The following is an 18,754-nucleotide window of genomic DNA, read 5'->3' on the forward strand; positions in this document are numbered from 1 at the left end:
CAGTGCAGTCAGCTGTTGTATTGGTCTCTCCCTGCAGTGGGGCATAGCCATAGCCATAGTTTAATGCCAGCAGGGGCACCAGATCATCTAGTCTGATCTCCCGTATTTCACAGGCCACCAGCCCCACCCAGCACCTGCACCCTAGACCCAACAACTGAAATTAGACCACTGTACTATCATCCACGGGAGACTATGAGGTGCCACAGTGCATGTGTATGCAGCCTTGCCTTCTCCTAGCGCAGGACGGACCTCTGGACGTGTATTACAGTCCCCTTGCCCTGCAGAGTGCACCATGAGCTCCCTGAACAGAAATGTGTGCTTTGAGAGCGAAGGAAGAAGGTAGGGACAGATCCCACCAGAAAATCAGCCCAGCAGTCGCCACTCATTATTACCCTGGGCTGTTCTGTTTTGATTGCCCATGAGGAACTAGTAGTAGCTTGAACAGTTCGACAGGTATTGGTTGTCTTACGGATGGTTCAGGCTACAGACAACAGTTCCATCAATATGCCCAGCCCTGCAGCCCGTGTGCTCCCTAAGAAACCCAGCCAATTCCCTGTAACGGTGCACAACAAATGCAGGATGGGCCCCTAAGCACTCTGTGAACAACGATTTGGCACCATTGAATGAAGTAGAGGAACCGTTCTTTATTGGCGGGTTGAGCAATACGAACCACTTCTCCCTTTGGGTGATTGTGCAAGAATCTTCAAAATGGGAAAACCGCTCGGCCAGACTGGGAAATCTCCTGGACGCTCCATCCAGCAGTGTCTCCACAGGGAGACAATAGCAAGATACCCTGCCATGCGGCTACATGTCCAGACAACGTGCTCAGAATTACTGTAAACATGACCTGTGCACTTCTGAATGTTACTTTTGGCTCCAGCATCCCTTATTGTTACTTGTCCCTGCTCAGTGACAATGGTGTCAAGCTAACCATATTCGTTATTGTATTCCCTGTGGTGCACAATGGAATCGAAGTATAATCCCTATGGAGCAGGAGTGTTAGCCATCATCTCTCTCTATCCGGCTCAGGTGTGACTGCCCTGGGAATACTGCCGTCAGCTCTGGGTAGGGTGACCAGGTAGAAAGTGTGAAAAATCAGGACCTGGGTGGGAAGTAATAGATACCTATATAAGAAAAATTCCCAAATATCGGGACTGTCCCTATAAAATTGGGACCTCTGGTCACCGTAGCTCTGGGCTCCATGCGGAAAGAGAAGAGGGAGCTGACAGGAGAGCAAGAAACTAGGGGGTTGGAGGGACCAATTAATGGGGGCAGATTAAAAGCACTAAATATAAATAACTTGGCTAAGCAAGAACTATGGATGAACGCCAAGGATGGGAGGAATTGTTGAGTGCGGTAGCTGAGGATACTACTGAGAGTAGTGGAATGAAGTCTATGAGGAAAAGTGTCCCGGCAGTGAGACATGCTAGGCTGTGCAGGATAGTCCCCTGAGGGAAATGTCCGATATGCCACTGCTCACAATTTTTAAAGCTAGACTGGAGAGCAGGCTACAAAGCGCCCTGTAGGAAACTCAATGTCTTGACTGCGATCATGGGCTGGGTGTGACTGCAGTTCGAGTAGACATACCCGGGCTAGCTTTCACCTAGGTAGCTTGGGTCCCAGACCCGGGAAGCTACAGCAGCATGCACCATGAGTAAATAACCGGATGGTCTTGCATAATCCCTACTGAAGCCCATGCTACCACAGCTTCACTGCTGCAGGGCCCAAGCTAGCCAGATTAAAGCTAACTCGAGCTGCAGTCCCACCCAGTGATTGCAGTCTAGACAGACCCATAGCGCTCAGGGTAGAGGGGACTCCACACAGGTCAAGTAGTGTTACGTCCTGCCTGGGAATCCCCTGAGCAGAGGAGGAGACGGTGCACAGGAAGAGCGGCCGATCCCGTGTGCCACCCATGCCTGATCCCACCTCACCTTGTGCATGCATGGCCCGCAGAAGGGCATCCACAGAGAGCTGGGTAGGGGGAAATGATGCTGTGGAGGCAGCCCTCCTCCACAGCTTCCACCAAGCCGGGGGCAACCCCGGCCACACAGCGTCCCCTCTGAGCAACGGCTGGGTCCAGTCCTTCTGCTCTGGTGAACTCTGCTTTTTCCAGTGGAAGGACAGAAGTAGGGAAGGAAATCCCTTCTCCTGAACCACAGTGGCACATTAATGATCGCCTTAGGAAAGGTGCTTAGGAAAGGTGCTCCACGGGAGCATTGTCTCTCTTGGGGGTGGCGGGGTGGGGGAGGGAAGCTTTGCCAGGGGGCAGTGGTGGTGGAGAGGAAGCTAGAATAACTCCTACCCCAGCATGCAGCGGCTGTCAGGCCATCCTATATGCTGATCTGGGCAGATGATCTGTGGCAGGGGGCTACATCAGAGTTAGTGAAACAAATGAACTGCTTTCTATCTCCTCTACTCCATCGCCTCCCTCTGAAGCGACATCTGATCTCATGCTTGTAAAATCTGACTGGATCTGCCTCTCACCTGACTGTGCACAGAGCAGCAGGCTGGGCAGGAAGAGATTAGTAATGATTAAGCACAGCTAGCCCATGCTAGATGAAGGAGGAGAGAAGGCCACTCCCATCTCCAAGGCATCAAGGTCTCCTTGAATCTCATTAAAAAGTGACATCTTCTTTTTGTTTCAGAATCTACCTCTGTTTAATTTTTAAAAAAACATTAACAATATTTTAAAACCTGAAAATGAAACAAAACGCTGAAAAACCTTTCAGACTAACTGAAACATTTTGTTTGATCTGAAACAAAAACAAAAATAGGGTTTTCATTTCATCAAGAAAAGCCCCCAAAATGGTTTCGGTTTGATCCAAAACATTTTTTTTTTTTTTTGGTTCAACCACTTACACAAAAACCTGGTTATTTGCCTATCCCTAATTGCAAGTCCCTGTTCAAATGAGTGTTGCATTGCACAATCGGTCTTCTATTGCAGGCCTGTTGCAAGCTGGCAAAATTGACTGCCCATTCCTCTTCCATTGCATTCCTTTGCCTAGACCAGCTCAAGATGAAACCCTTACCCAGAGATTGTCTTCTGATCATGTGCGATCCAGAGTCCCTGGGCCAGATCTTCCCAGGAGACCAATCAAGTTTGAGTTTTATGCACATATCTCCTGGGGTTTCCATGTGCTTGCTGACAGGTTCTTTCATTGCATGGGAATGTTCTCCTGCCAGGTGGAAGAGCTTTGTGTTGTGCCACAAACTAGTGATCACACAACACAGTGGATCAGATGGATCCCCCCTTGTGCAAAGTCAGCTGATGGAGCTTTGTGGAGTAGAAGGTTTTGCGAACCTCTCCAGCTCTTGTTTCAGTTGGCTAAACTAGACTGAATGGCCAGGCTCCCTCCCCCTCCCCTTGCCAGTCAAATTCATTTTTTCCCAAGGGCAAGTCAGTCCCTTGGTCCTTGGGATGCTATACTCACACTAGCTTTCTGGCATAAATAGAGAAGTGAAGCGCTAATATTTCTAGCATGAAAACAAACAGAAACCCTCACCGCCGCCAGCCAGGCGGTTGGTATCTGTCCAAAGGAAGCAAAAAGGGGGATAAACGCTCCCTTTGGTCCTCTTTGCAGCTCACCCTTAATGTAACTTGTGCCGAAGAGCGAGCAATAGGAGCCTTGGGTGTTCCCAAATCAGATCCCTGCTGCATGTCACATGCATTATCAAGTTCCTTCCTATGCCCTAGAAGGGTGACAGGCAAATCCCCACTTACTGAACTGCTTTGGCAATGTCTCTATAACATGCATCTTCAAGCCTGGCCCTTAAAAAGGACTCAGGCCAAGGTCATTAGGGTCACAGGACTAACAGGGTCGCCTGACCCTCAGAGATCTATTGGCTTTCCAAAGCGAGGGCTGCCGCCTTGCCAATCTGCCAACACCTAACAACCCAGGGCTCCAGGTTTCTTCAGCAACACAGGTGCAAACCCGCATTTCACACCATCCTTCAGCTCAGCTTGCCTCTGCCGTACAGGGAAAGCCCTGGCCAATCGTCTCTCTAGTTTGGTTTGAACCTTTGCCTCTGCAATCAATTTTGTGTCCCTCTACACTTCTTAATATAAATGCTTCCCTCTTATATGCATGGGATATTCATAAGGGACCTGTTGTTTGCAGATGATGCAGCCCTTGTGGCTCATAGTGTTAATGCCCTACAATATCTTATTACCAAGCTTTCTGATTCATGCAAAATCTCTGGGCTAGCAATAAGCTTGAAGAAGACTGTTACCATGCACCAAGGCTCTTCAGAACCAGTTCCAGATATCACCTTAGATGGTATTCATCTAGATGTTGTTAACCAATTTTGCTACCTTGGCTCTACTGTTACCGGCAATGTAGATCTGGATGCTGAGCTTACTAGTAGAATCAGCAAAGCAGCCAAGAACGTTGGTCTTTTGCAAGACAAAGCCTAGAACAATAAAAAATTGTCAACTAAAGTGAAAATCCGTATTTATGAGGCATGTGTTTTATCCACTCTTCTGTATGGCTCAGAAACATGGACGACTTACAGCAAACATACTAAATAATTTTCATATCAGATGATGCTTGGGTAAAATTCTTCGAATAAGATGGCAAGCCAGGGTGACAAACATGGAAGTGTTAAATTGTGCTGGTATGTCATTCATAGGAACGTTGATTAGTAAGGAAAGACTCAGGTGCATTGGACATGTCAAGCAAATGCCAGATAACAAGATCCCGAAGAGTGTGCTGTATGCTGAAGCTTGCAAAAAGTCTTAAGGATGCTTGAAAAGATGATTTAGTGTCTTTGGAATCTCTGTGAATGCTTGGGAAAGGAATGCAGAAAGCTGCTCTGGTTGGTGGACGATCAGCTAGTAGCTGGAGTGAGGTGGACTGGACCAAACTTTGTGATGACCGGCATCAGAGGAGAAAAGAATCTGCTGCTCAGATTCAGAGCATTGCGAGTCTGTGGGCACACCCAAACCATGGATGGGACTGTCATTTACGCATCAGACTCAGCAGCCATCAAATAACTCATCAGCACATACACCATGCTCTGTAAAGAGTGACAGTGTCTATATATATATATATATATTGTGACAGGGTCAGGCCAGATGGCTACAGGAGGGTGATTGACGGTACAGACATTAGCCCCAGATTAAGCAGGTCCCCTTTCCCTGAGTAAACTAATTGACCATTCCAGAACAATCAGGAAGTTGCTGGAATCAATTATGGCAGGCAGGCTAATTAGGACACCTGGAGCCAACTAAGAAGCTGCTAGAATCAATTAGGACAGGCAGGCTAATCAGAGCACCTGCTTTAAAAAGGAGCTCACTTCAGTTTGTGGTGTGCATGCGAGGAGCTGAGAGTTAGAAGGCATACTGCTGGAGAACTGAGGAGTACCAGTGTCATCAGGAGGAAGGTCCTGCAGTGAAGATAAAGAAGATGTTGGGAGGAGGCCATGGGGAAGTAGCCCAGGGAGTTGTTGCTGTTACGCCGCTGTTACAGGAAACACAGTAGAGAGCTGAGATCCACAGGACCCTGGGCTGGAACCCAGAGTAGAGGGTGGGCCCGGGTTCCTCCGATCCCCCCTCAACTTCCTTTTGATACAAGAGGAATTGACCTGGACTGTGGGTCCCACCAGAGGGGAAGGTCTCTGGCTTGTCCCCCGACCCACTAGGTGGGCCATCAGAGACTGCTGGGATTGTTCTCCTCCCTTTCCCCATGCTGGCCAGTGATGAGGTTAGCTGAGTGGATGGCAGGTTTGAGCCACTAGCAAAAGTGGCCAAACTGAGGGCTGCCGTGAATCTCAGAGGTGAGCAAATCTGCCAATAAGCACAGGACCCACCAAGGCAGAGGATGAACTTTGTCCCAATATATTTGTAAACATTTCCTCCCACAGCCCTCACCCGTTACATTTCTAACCCTTTCCTACATTCAGTTTATGTTTGTGGTTCAACCCTTTGCTTCTCCCTTTCCTAGTTTAATTAACCCTGACCTATTAACCCATCATTTCTTCCAGCCTCCGCCCTCTACACTTTTCAAAAGTAGTCTCCTTCCCACCGCTGTGCCCCAAATCTCTTTCTTCTGCACAAATGGCTCACCGAAGCCTGGTTCCTCTGACCTCAGTGGGGCGCTATGGGACACCTGTGGCTGTGAAGATACAAGGATTTGTCTCTGCTACTCCTCCCAGGGCAACCAGGCCACTCTTCAGGCTGCCACCAGGAAGCTGGTGACGGGACTCCTGCCTTGTGGGGCGTCAGGAGGCAGCCAGTGTTGAGGTCTGCAGAGGGTGGCGGAGAGGGTGGCTGGCTGGTTCTGCACACATCAGAGCTCCAGCATATGGGTTTATTCATGATATGTGCATTAGAAATCGCCTTTGTACAGTGCATGCCATAGATCATCTCACAGAAGTTTAAGGTTGGTCTGTGAAGCGGCGGGTGTGAGCGAACGTCAAGTTTGGGCTGACTACACTACCAGGGAAAGGACTTCGGGGCACTGAGAGCATTAGGGAGTTGGGGATTCAAATGAGCAGTGATGTGAACAGTACAGGCAGCATGGGCACCAGGAGTACCTGGGGATGGGATCAGAAATCTAACAGCAGGGATCCATGCTCATGAACTCACAGGTAAACTTACTGCAAAATTTGGAGTTAGCTGAGAAGCCATTTCCCCCCGGATGAGCTGGAAGGGTCTTTTCACCTTCCTCTGGAGTATTCAGGTGAGACCATCACTAGGACCAGGTGGGCATATTGCTTGTGACCATTTCCCTAAGACTCAGGGAGCTGGTGATCCCTTGCCCTTCCCACTCCTTTCTCCTGCGCGCCGAGGGAACACCCGCCAGAAACCGCAGCAAGAGAACACTCTGTTTTCAGTGACAATGACAGGAGCCAAAGATGACATAAGTGTTCCGGCAATGGATGGAAACCGATTGGCTGAAGGTGAGGTAATGGCTTATGAAGGAAGACTGATGGTGGAGAAACATGCTGACTAGCCAACCCATCCCACAGTGATGTCCACGGTCAGGCTGCGTCCTACCTGCTCCCACCTGGGAGAACGGTAGTCGGGGTCCATCGTCCTGACACATCTCTGCTTTGAATGGAGGATGAAAATGAGACTGTAATGCACCCAGATGCCCAGTGCCGGCAGGTCTGCTGTGTGTTTGATTGCATTCCCCACAGAGTCCCGCCTTCTCCTGGGCTAAATTGTGGCATCTCTCTTTCTCTCATCAGGGTCCCATCTGTTTGCAGGAGTGATGACATCCCCCTCAGCATGCTGACATCCCAACCTGCACTAAACCTTCTGTTTCTCTGAGTTCCTGAAGCCTTCGTGGTGCCAGATGGCTTTGTCTGAAGATGACTTCATCTCCTTGAAAAGCACAGCATTCCCTTCTGCAGTGCATTGTGGGACCTAGGAAGAATCGTGGGTTGGATTTAAACTCCTTGCTCATTACACCATCCACAAAGTCTATGACCTGGCAAGGGAGAAGCTGAGCTTAGGAAACATGGTCTAGCGGTTAGGACATTGGACTGGGGCTAAAAACTGGGGTTTATTCCCAGCTCTGCCAGTGACCTGCCATGTGATCTTAGACAAGTCATTTCCCCTGCCTCGTCTATTTAGGCTGTAAACTCTCTGGAGCAGTAGCTGTTGCTCGTTATGTGTTTGTATAGCACCTACCACAGTGGGTTCCGATCTCAGCTGGGCCCTCTTGATGCTTCTGCAATATAAATAATAAAAAGAAGAGAAGAGAAGATCAACGCACTGAGTTTAGTACCAGGGACCAAATTTATCTCAGTGGAACCAGGCTTGGCCAGGGGCAAATTTGGGAGAGTTTGGTTTGCCTCCCATCTATTTCCTCTCCCAAATCATTATTATTCACTTGTATATACTTACCTCGTACCCAACACCTGAGCAGATGTTCCCCAAATTAACCAACTGCTTCCAGAAATCAATTAGCACTAATCAAACTCGTCCCCAACCACTAATGAGATCATTCCTGCTGGATCCCAGCCACACGGTAAGAATGAACAAAGGTGCTTAAATGAACAAAGGAGTCTTGCTCTGCAACCTAAGGCATCCCCAAACCTGACGTGGGTTGAGGGAAAATTGCAGGAGATGAATCTCAGAGCATGCCCCCCAGACTGGGCCCTATGAACAATTTAGAGGTCACCTTTATAGAGGAAAAAATGTGTCCATGCCCACTTTTGCTCTTCGTAATGAATAAGGAGGCACCACAAGTTATTGTTTTCTGCTAGTCTTTTATATTAGGAATTTAAGTCTTATCTGACTCACTTTTCTTGGAAGACTCTATGGAGCACAGGGGAACCGGTAGGTTTATGGTTTCAGAGACACCCATACAACTGAAACCTGATCGATTGAGAAGGGAACTAAGTGTCAGGGAGCCTCTGCTTTTTGTTTGTCTTTGCGCTCAGTACTTAGAAGGGTCAGGCCCATGGACAGTGAAACCTCTCTGCCTACAATATATGGGGAGAAGTTTCCATCAGAGCCTACTCCCCAAAGCCCAGGGGCAGGAGCTCCACAAGGAGTGATAGATACAAAGTTCAGTCCAGGGCTACTCTAGCTGCACCTCAGGAGATAAGCGACAGTTTTAGCCTTGGGATGTGAGCAGGAAGTAATGTTATCCTGACTTGAAGCTGTAGAAAAGGGAGGATACATGAGCGACAGAAGCTCTGTTTTTGGAAAACAACCCCCACCCCACCCCGTTCCCCTCCTTCTCCAGCTCCCCCAAAGCTAATCTGTTCCTATTGTTTCACTCAGGCAATGCCCCCTGCCCTGCATGTTCCTGCAGGCTCACACACTGCCTTATGTACAGAGCAGGAAAGTACCCCAGAGGCTGAGGCTGGTAGGTCAATCCGGTAGAAATTATGTACAGCAACAAAGAAAACAAGTTGTCTGTCCCTGAGAGGTAAAGATCTCCCTGTCTGGTTGGTCTCAGCCTGTCTCTGTTCTCCCTAAATGCTCATCAGACAGCTGACTGCACCTCCGCCCGGGTTGTACTACCACAGAAGACATATCCCGTGGGTTTCAGGTCTAGCTGGCAGATCAGCCTTGCTAAAGTAAGACACCTTTAAAGAACAAGAGGGCACAGTACTGCTCCACAACTGATCCGTTACAGGCAGATCATGGGTTAAGAAACCAGTTCTTACTTACAGAGACAGGCCAAGATTGTAAAACAGTCAGACTCTGAAGTTTTCATTTAAGCAGCTAAATAAGTGGCCTGATTTTTAAAAGTGCCGAGCCCCTCCACGAGGACATCGGCCTCTAGCTGTAGGTGCACCCAGTTTCGAAAAACTCAGCCACACTGACGACAGTCATGAGATATTGGAGATGCCCACAATGCGCTAGGTGCTTTCTGAACATCAATGAAAGGACCCTCTCGGCCATGACCTACGGATTCTTCCCAGTCCTGGATTCTCATGGGTGTCCTACCAGCACTGAATGAGAAATGCACCCATCTGGAGGAGGATAGGAGTTACAACCCTCAGTGAAAGACATGTGGACAGCAGGGTCCCTATAGCAGTCAGTGCAGTGGGGGTACTGGTGATTTCCAAAGCCCCCTTGGAACACTCTGTTGCTCTTTAAAAATGCTTTGCAGGAATCAAACTTGCAAGACTGTATCCTGAATGTATCAAATGGAAACCCTGGAGAGGAGCCAGGAAAGGCAATAGCTACCAGTAATTAAATCTTCTAACTGTCAGAAAAGTGACAAAACCTAGGACATTCTCCATGCGCTGCGAAAGGCTCCATTGGGTCCAAGGTTGGGTTTGTATCATGGGATTTGGATGGGGGTGAGGGACATGTCGGCACCAGCTAAAGATGGTCAGTTTTGGTTCGTTTGTTTTATCAGCTTAAAAAAGTCAGAGGGCAAGTGTGGGTTGGATAGCCCCAGTCAGAATCAGACAGGATGGACAGGCTCTGTTTAATCTTCACACACACAGCCCTGCTAATGCCCTTTGCTTGCAGTCACTGGTAACTTTGCAACCTGCATGTTTCTGCAGAGAAAGGAAGACAGAACTATAGGTTCATTTATCTAACCAGAGCCAATGGGTCTCACTTTGATTCAGTACTGGTCTGGATGTAGCCAGGGAGGGGAGAAGGTAGAGCCAGATAATTGCAACAGGTACCATGCTCCCACCTGCCACAAAAGGTCAGTGTAACAACCAGAACTCACTAAAGCCTTTGATTCTCTATACAGAATTTCTCCTTCTCTCCAACAACTCCTGTCCCTGCCTTGAGGACTGGGATATCAACACAGGGAGTCACTAAGGACTGGGGTCCCCCTTACCCCAAGGGCAGTCTCCAGTCCAAACCATCCATATCTTTGAATCTTGGTTGCCTTTTCATTAGGAATTTCTCTGAGCTAGTCCCCTCATCCTTGTCTGGTGGATACAAGTGTTACTGTCTCTGTTCCCTTTTCACTTGGAGAGAGGAGAGGAGTGGCTGACACTGGTGTTTGCACTGACATTCTTTGCCTGTGTTGGCTAAGTCAGACAAGGCCCCATCAGTAGATGTGAAGCTCAGGCCTGGTCTATAGTACAGGATTATGTAGAATTTAGCCACGTTAGGTCGAATTAAAACTAAATCCGTCCATACAACCAACCCGATTTTGTCAACTTAAAGGGCTCTTAAAACCGGTTTCTGTACTCCACCTCGGCAAGAGGAGTAGTGCTGAAATCGACATCGCTGTTCCGGATTTGAGGTACTGGGGACGCAATTTGCCGGTATTGGCCTCTGGGAGCTATCCCAGAATGCTCCACTGTGACTGCTCTGGACAACACTTTCAACTTAGATGCACTAGCCAGGTAGTCAGGAAAAGCCCCAGGAACCTTTGAATTTCATTTCCTGTTTGGCCAGCGTGGCGAGCTCATCAGCATGGACGGAACGGGAGGTACTGGATCTGATCGCTGGATGGGGAGAAGAATCCATGCAGGCAGAACTCCGTTCCAAAAGACGAAATGCCAATATATATGCCAAAATCTCCAAGGGCATGGACGGAACTCCGGGCTGGGCTAAGCGGGGCTGCCGCCCGGGACCCCAGCTGGCAGGAGCCGGCGGCCAGAACCCCAGACCGGCAGCAGGCTGAGCCGCTGAGCCCGCTGCCGGTCTGGGGTTCCAGCCGCCGGCCCCGCTCAGCCCGCTGCCGGCCTGCATTAAATGTGCTGCAGGTTGCCGACCCCTGCGTTAAATAAGCGCGATGAGAGGAGGCAGGATGCAAAGCTGAGGCTAATGGGGAAGCAAACTGACATGCTCAGGGGTCTGGGGGAGCTGCAGGAAAGGCAGCAGGAGCACAGACTGCCGCTGCAGCCCCTGTATAACCACCTGCCCTCCTCCCCAAGTTCCTCATCCTCCTCACCCAGACGCCCAAGAACGCAGGGGGGAGGCTCTGGGCACCCAGACACTCCACCCAAGAGGATTGCCCAAGCAACAGAAGGCTGGCATTCAATAAGTTTTGAACTGTAGTGTGGCCTTGTCCTTCCCTCCTCCCCTCATCCACCACCCCACCCGGGGCTTCCCTCCTCCCCCACCCCTCCCGGGCTACCTTGCGAGTTTCCCCCCTGTTTGTGTGATGAATTAATAAAGAATGCATGATTTTGAAACAACAATGACTTTATTGCCTCTGAAAGCAGTGATCGAAGTGGGGAGGGCGCTTGGCTTACAGGGAAGTAGAGTCAACCAAGGGGGCGGGTTTTCATCAAGGAGAAACAAACAGAACTGTCACATGTTGCCTGGCCAGTCATGAAACTGGTTTTCAAAGCTTCTCTGATGCGCAGCGCGCCCAGCTGTGCTCTTCTAACCGCCCTGGTGTCTGGCTGTGTGTAACCAGCAGCCAGGCGATTTGCCTCAACCTCCCACCCCGCCTTAAACATCTCCCCCTTACTCTCAGAGACACTGTGGAGCACACAGCAAGCAGCAATAACAATGGGAATATTGGTTTCGCTGACTTTTCCTTTCACTTTTTAACCACGGTCCTTGTATGATTCTTACAGAGAGTAAGAGATGGGGAAAAGGGAAGTTAAGAAAGTGGGGGAAGGGGACAAAGGGGAAAAAGGAGTGGGAAAACACCTGCAGCTTCTTGTATAGCACTAGGGGTTCAGAGTGAAAATTCCCCAGGAGTGGAGGGCTCTCAACCTGCCCCTGCTGAATCCTTGGTCTAGGACTTGCTATAACAATGTCCAGCTCTCTGAGACCTTGTCAGGAAAGACAACTCTTTCTGCAGCCCCTGAGATTGGAGACTGGGATTCCTGCAGGCTTTAGAACCTGCTCTGCTCTCCTCTGATCACTGCTACACCATCCCCAGCTTCTCATATTGAACAGCTGCTGGGTCCGTGCTTCGAGAGAAGCCTGTGTCCATGTCCTCATCACTATTGTGCTCGCACTATCATCGCCTCCTCGCCTGCTTTTGCAGGTTCTGCACATACTGCAGGATAACGTGCAAGGTGGTTACAACACTCACAACTGCAGTGGTATTCTGAGCAGGCTCCATGCTTGCCGTGCTAAGGCGTCTGCTCGGGCAACCCAGGAAAAAGGGCGCGAAATGATTGTCTGCCGTTGCTTTCATGGAGGGAGCGAGGGGCGACTGACGACATGTACCCAGAACCACCCGCAACAATGTTTTTGCCCCATCAGGCATTGGGAGCTCAACCCAGAATTCCAATGGGCAGCGGAGACTGCGGGAACTGTGGGATAGCTACCCACAGTGCACCGCTCCGAAAGTCGACACTAGCCACGGTACTGTGGACACACTCCGCCGACTTAATGCGCTTAGTGCGGACACACACAATCGGCTGTACAAAATCAATTCCTAAAAACCGACTTTGATAAAATCAACCTAATTTCGTAGCAGGGGAGATAAGACATGCTACTCTTTGAAACCTGAGACTAAAACCCACCAGCTGCCCAACTGGGAGCACATGGCACTAGCAACTTGCTCTGTCTGGGAGCCACTGTTTAAGAGTGAGTGGGGGATTCTTGCTCCCTGATCTAGTGGAAACTGGCTGGGTGTCTCAGTGACTTTTTTGCTTGCCCTCAAGGAAGTCTGGGTGTGCGTGTGTGTTTGTGTGAGCATGTGTTTGTACGTGAGAGCACTTGGGTACGGTGCCAACCTGCGTTTGCCCATGTTGCAGCATGGGAACCTCATTTGTGGGACTATTATGCCCAGCGCTTGCTGAAACGGTATTTTAACACAGAAACCTGGCAAAGAAAAAGGACTGAAATAGGGAGACTGACAATCTAGGGTAGCAAATATACTACACAGGTGTTAGAGTTGGGGGTGTCTCGCAGATGGCGCTGTTTTGTCCAGAATGGTGTTTCCAGCTGTTCTGGCTGAGAGCATATGATTTGCTATACTAGATCAGACCATTTACCCATCAGCTCTAGTATCCTGTCTCTGCAGTGGCCTGTCTTGATGCTTCAAAGGACGGTGAAATAAAACAATGCACCTGGCCAATTGTGCAAGGCTTTCAATGTGGGAAAATTACTTTCCAACTCTTGTGGCAATCAGCTGATGCCCTGAGGCCAGAGATTTGATTGTTTGTACCTTCGCCCGTCGAAATACAATGTCAGTATTGTTCATAAAGTGAGCTAACCTCTTTGAAATCTAGGCACCAACCCCTGATCCTCTCACCTTATGTGGCTGTGAGGGTCACAGCTGTGTGAAGTAACCTGGCCTTCCATTTGTTTTTAGTATACCTACCCTTATTGTTACTGTGTGAACCCTTGTTTTCTTCTTATGAGACATCCCAGAAATGAGGGGCTGATTGCTTTTTTACTACACCCTTCATTAATCCTAAATACCTCATTTAAGTCCCCTCTAAGTAATCGTATTGTCTGTATATGTAAACCCTGCCATGTTTGTAACCCTTCTTGGGACTTATTCAGTCCAGGGCATGATCAACTTGAAATCCAAGTCAGTAATAAGCTATTACCAGCAGGACAGTGGGGTGGGAGGGGGTATTGTTTCATGGTCTCTGTGTGTATATAATGTCTACTGCAGTTTCCACGGTATGCATCCGATGAAGTGAGCTGTAGCTCACGAAAGCTCATGCTCAAATAAATTGGTTAGTCTCTAAGGTGCCACAAGTACTCCTTTTCTTTTTGCAAAGACAGACTAACACGGCTGTTACTCTGAAACCTGAGCCAGATAAGTAAGTTGCAGGCCTCACACCATCCTCCGTCATTTTTTGTGGCTCTCCACTCACATTTTCCTATTCCCATGGTTCTGTGAGAACCTCCCACACAAACAGCAAAGGTTAAGGTCCTGGTCTGGAACTCTTGAGTTCAATTCTCAGCTTTGATGCTCTCCTGTTGTGACCTTGGGCACATTACTTAATCTCACCATGACTCAGGATCCCATGGGGATAATAATACATACTTCCCTGCCTCACCGGGGTGTTGTGAGGATAAACCTATAACTACTTGGGAGGTGCTCAGACATGGCAGTGCTGGGGGCTATATGAGCAGACAGAGAAAATTAAAGGTTGGGATCTCCATGGAGGGACCCTTATGGTTCTGTGGAGTCTCATCGACTTCCTTGGGACTCTGTGTGTGGATAAGAGTCTCCGCTTGTAGGATAGACCCTTATCTGATTATACGGGGGAAACAGTGAAACTGGCTATACACAAATGTACCGCCAACTGCACGTGTTCAGAAATCATGAGTCATGCCCCCAAAATCATGAGACTGTCTTAAAAATCGTGGGATTAAAAAAAATTACATTGATGTTCTTTTTATTTGCCTCCTGGCATTGGCTCATTTTCAAGCTTTTCTCCACATCCATGAAGGCCAGAAGTCTCCTTTTTGTTTTAAATGAAAGCTCAGCCTCTCAGGTAATACCCGGATTCCAGCAGCCGAAGCTTTAAGAAAAACACCAAGTATCATGGGATTCGGATAAAATCACAAGAGCTGGCAACGAGGATGGGGTTTTCAAAAGCCCTTACTTAGCACTGGCTAAGTGAGACCTTTATGACGGCCTTCAGAGAGAGCAGAAGACTCCAGTGCTGATTGAGGGCCTTGAAAAATCCCATCCAAAGTGCTGATAAAAGAGAGATCTATTTTCGCTCTTACCTCATTAGTCTGTAGGGCTGTTTGTGCAGAAAAAAGAAGGGAAAATATCTTCAGATAGGTTTAAACCTCCGCTGCTGGAATGCTGTTTGTGCTCAGTGGTACATGCAGCTAAGCCGCGATCAGCATTGTTTGAGCTGCCTCTGCCACCACCTTAGAGCTGGTCAGAAAGCGGTGATGACTTTTCACAACATTTTGAAATTGTTCACACGCTGCAGACTAGGCGAAAGAGGTTTTTTTCACCCGTTCAGAATTGTTATCAACATTTGCTGGTTTTCATGGGGCAAATTTCAGGGCTTTCCCTACAGCTGGTCAGAAAATGCGTTTGTTTTTCTGCGGAAAATGTAGATGTTTCACAAAAAAAACCCCAAAAAACCAGAAAGGGTTTGGCCAACCTCGGAACAGTGTTCAGGTGCTTGATGAAAAGGAAATTTTCCGAGGAAAGCAGGTCCCGTCGGTGAAGACTTTGTTGAAAACCGAGGTTTCCACTGAAAACCAGCTTCAAGCGAAAATGTTCATCAAGTCCGTAGTTCCCCCCCTTTTCCGTTTTCCCTGTAAAAATGACTGAAAAGGGGAAAGAAAGAGGGGGCGGGGAAGAGGGAGGAAGTGGAATCTAAACATCAACAAAAATTCAGTTGTGGTTTCGTACAAATAATTGAAAATTTTAAAACAAAAATACTTTTTTCACCAAAAACCCTCCGTTTTTTTTAAACAGCCATTTTCCGACAACAACAAATTCACTGAAAACTGCCAGCCAGCTCTCCCTGGCATGTAGCATAGTCAAAAGCATAAGTCAGGCATGTGACTCTAGGTCAGGGGTGGGCAAACTTTTTAGCCCCAGGGCCACATTGGCATTGCGAAACTGTATGGAGGGCCAGGTAGGGAAGGCTGTGCCTCTCCGAACAGCCTGGCCACCGCCCCCTATCCGCCCCCTCCTACTTCCTGCCCCCCTCAGAATTCCTGACCCATCCAACGATCCTTGTCCCCTGACCACCCCCTCCTGGGACCCCGGCCCCTAACCACCCCCCAGGACCTTACCCCCTATCCAACCCCCACTTCTCCCTGTCCCCTGACTTCCCTGACCCCTATCCACACCCCTGCCCCCAGACAGGCCCCCCTGGGACTCCCACGCCTATCCAAACCCCCTGGTTCCCTGTCCCCTGATTGCCCCCTCCCGAACCTCCACCCCATCCAACTGCCCGCTGCTCCCTGTCCCTTAGGACCCCTTGCCCCTTATCCAATCCTCACCTTACCATGCTGCTCAGAGCAGCAAAGCCCTGCCGCCTGGCCAGAGCCAGCCACACTGTCGCTGTGCTGCCCGGCAGGAGCAGCGAGCCAAAGCGCTGATGTCGAGTCACGCTGAGGCTCCGTGGGAGTGGGGAGAGTGCGGGAGGGGCCGGGGGCGAACCTCCCCGGCTGGGAGCTCAGGGGCCAGGCAGGATGGTCCCGCGGGCCGGATGTGGCCCAAGGGCCGTAGTTTGCCCACCTCTGGGCTAAGATCTGCCCTTAGCTGCACCTGTGCAACCCCCTGACATCTAGGGGGATGTCTGGGGGTAAACGAAAAGCCTTGGGAGCTAGAAAGATGTAGCGTACTTTTTAGCCTCTGTACAGCAAAGACTCATCAGAAGTTCCAAAAGGCTGCCATTTGTCTCACTGTTTCCTTGTACTCCTCTTCCACCTGTTGTATCCGCCTGTTGTTTCTTATCTTATACTTAGATTGTAAGCTCCTTGGGGCAGGGACTGTCTTTTTGTTCTGTGTTTGTACAGCACCCAGCATAATGGGGCTCTGGTTCATGCCCGGGCTCCTAGGGGCTTCCACAATACAACCCATCAATAACAGTAACATCCCAGGAGGCTTTTCAGCCTTCAGCTCCTCCGTGATCAGAACAGGATTCTCCCCTTTCCCCATCCCACCCCCATGCACCTACCTGGCTCCTAGTCAAAAACAACCACTGGTCTTTTAAGCTGCAGTTCTGGATTTCATGGCAATGCTGGCTAATCTAACAGTAAAAATTTCTGCCATTATTTGGCTCTGAGGCTTGGGAGTCTGCCAAACTCTCTCTCACACACACACACACACGTGTTCCTTTCTCCAGAGTGAGAGCAATGCCTCTCCTCCTCCCCTAGTTGGTCAGGGAGGGCTGGAACGTCAGGGAAACGAGTTACACCTACTGCACTGTTCTTGCTAGCTGCTTTCAACCTGTGCTGCAGGGATTTCAGCCAGCAAAATCTCCCCTTGCCGGAACTTCTCTGAGCGTCTCCACTTCACAGCCACCATGGATCTCCTGCAGCTTGTGGGGTGCTGCACCCTGACTGAGGATTCGGCTGAAGGGGCAGCAAGACGATAAATTTCAGGAGAGGTCTCTCCTGCTGCAACAGGTAAGGGCACGCAGCTGCTCGCTGCTTTTGCAAACTCTAAATGACTCAGGGAGCCCTGTGCAGCATGGTCTGGGGAAAGCCCAGGGAGGATGGACAGACCTAAGATCATCAGAGGCGACTTCATGAAACGGTGCTTCTATGTGAGTAAATAGATGTAACCTTCAATTTGAAACAAACAGCCCAAGCCTGAAGATTCATACTTTGAGCAAAAAAAAAATCCCCAACACAACCAACAACCTTTTGTTATTCTTTCATTCTTTCCCTTGGTCTTGTCAGTCCTAGTACGAGGCATTGTGAACTGGGCTAGGGAAAGCTGGGGTACAATGTTTGCATTTGTTGCCCCGGGTTCGAGCAGGGTAATAGCCTTTTCAGTTCACTCCTGTAAACTTTACCAAGAGTTAGGGGCAGACTGTCACATCCGGTGAATGGACTCTGTACAGCACCTCAGATTGAACCCACCAGGGAATGCAAGCAAAACTGAAATGATGTTAATGATGCATTGTGTGCAGGCTGTATCTACACCACGCTTTTCCTTATTATTTCCCTGTTACACTACCACCAGGGCCAGCTCTGTTGCAGTGTGCACAGGAGGAGCCCTAGTGTAGGCAAGACACTGGCATTTTTACTACCCCGATGGCTAACCGTGCTCAGAGTGAATCTAGACAGCAAGGTGGTGAAGACGCCAGGGTCCCTCGCACCTTGCCTACCCTGGCGCTCCCACCACTGTTGCAGGTAGGGCTGCGAAGGTGGGAAACTAAGGAAAAAGCTCGGCAGAAACAAGGCCTCAGTGTTTGCTCTGCATTCACGTAGGCGTGGGCATATATAATGTGTGTGTGTGTTTGTGTCAATGTATGTATGATTCTTTGGGCATTTATGGAGGCCTGACAGCAATCTACACCTAAATGCCTTCGTAAATGCAGATCAATGGACATGCAGCTGTTCTTCCCCCAGCACACATGTTGCACTGCAGAAAAGAGAAAAAGGGGCACTCATGCACTTGCAGCATGGAGATAATATATGAAAGCTCTTAGCAGCAGCAGGAATCAGGTAATTAACCTCCTGAGGGAATTAAAAGCAGACCAGGTGGAATGCAAGAATCCATAAGGACAAAGATCACCTCTCAAATGACATCTGTTGCTTGGGAGCGTTAGCAAAAACCTGGCTCAGTGGAGCTTTCTTCTAAAAAAAAAGGCTACAACATTTACAAAAGTTTGAAAACTCTTTATTCTTCCGTGATTCAGAGGCTGATGGGCACACACACACTTGTGCAAGCCCTGGGGCTGTTGCCAGGATTATATGGTTATCTGGGCCTAAAATGGCATTGGGTCTGAGGTG

The 18,754-nt window shown here is 49.2% G+C and overlaps 1 protein-coding gene across 2 annotated transcripts in view; it reads left to right on the forward strand.

Moving 5' to 3' along the window:
* The first annotated feature begins 17,180 nt into the window (after positions 1–17,180).
* FAT2 (FAT atypical cadherin 2) overlaps positions 17,181–18,754 on the forward strand; it is an 83,398-nt gene continuing 81,824 nt past the window's right edge. For both annotated transcript variants that reach the window (XM_048861655.2, XM_075131245.1), the window contains exon 1: positions 17,181–17,419. The gene's annotated coding sequence lies outside the window, so the exon portion shown is untranslated. The remainder of the gene's footprint in view (positions 17,420–18,754) is intronic.

This window comes from Caretta caretta, chromosome 8, assembly GCF_965140235.1.
Source record: "Caretta caretta isolate rCarCar2 chromosome 8, rCarCar1.hap1, whole genome shotgun sequence".
NCBI lineage: Eukaryota > Metazoa > Chordata > Testudines > Cheloniidae > Caretta > Caretta caretta.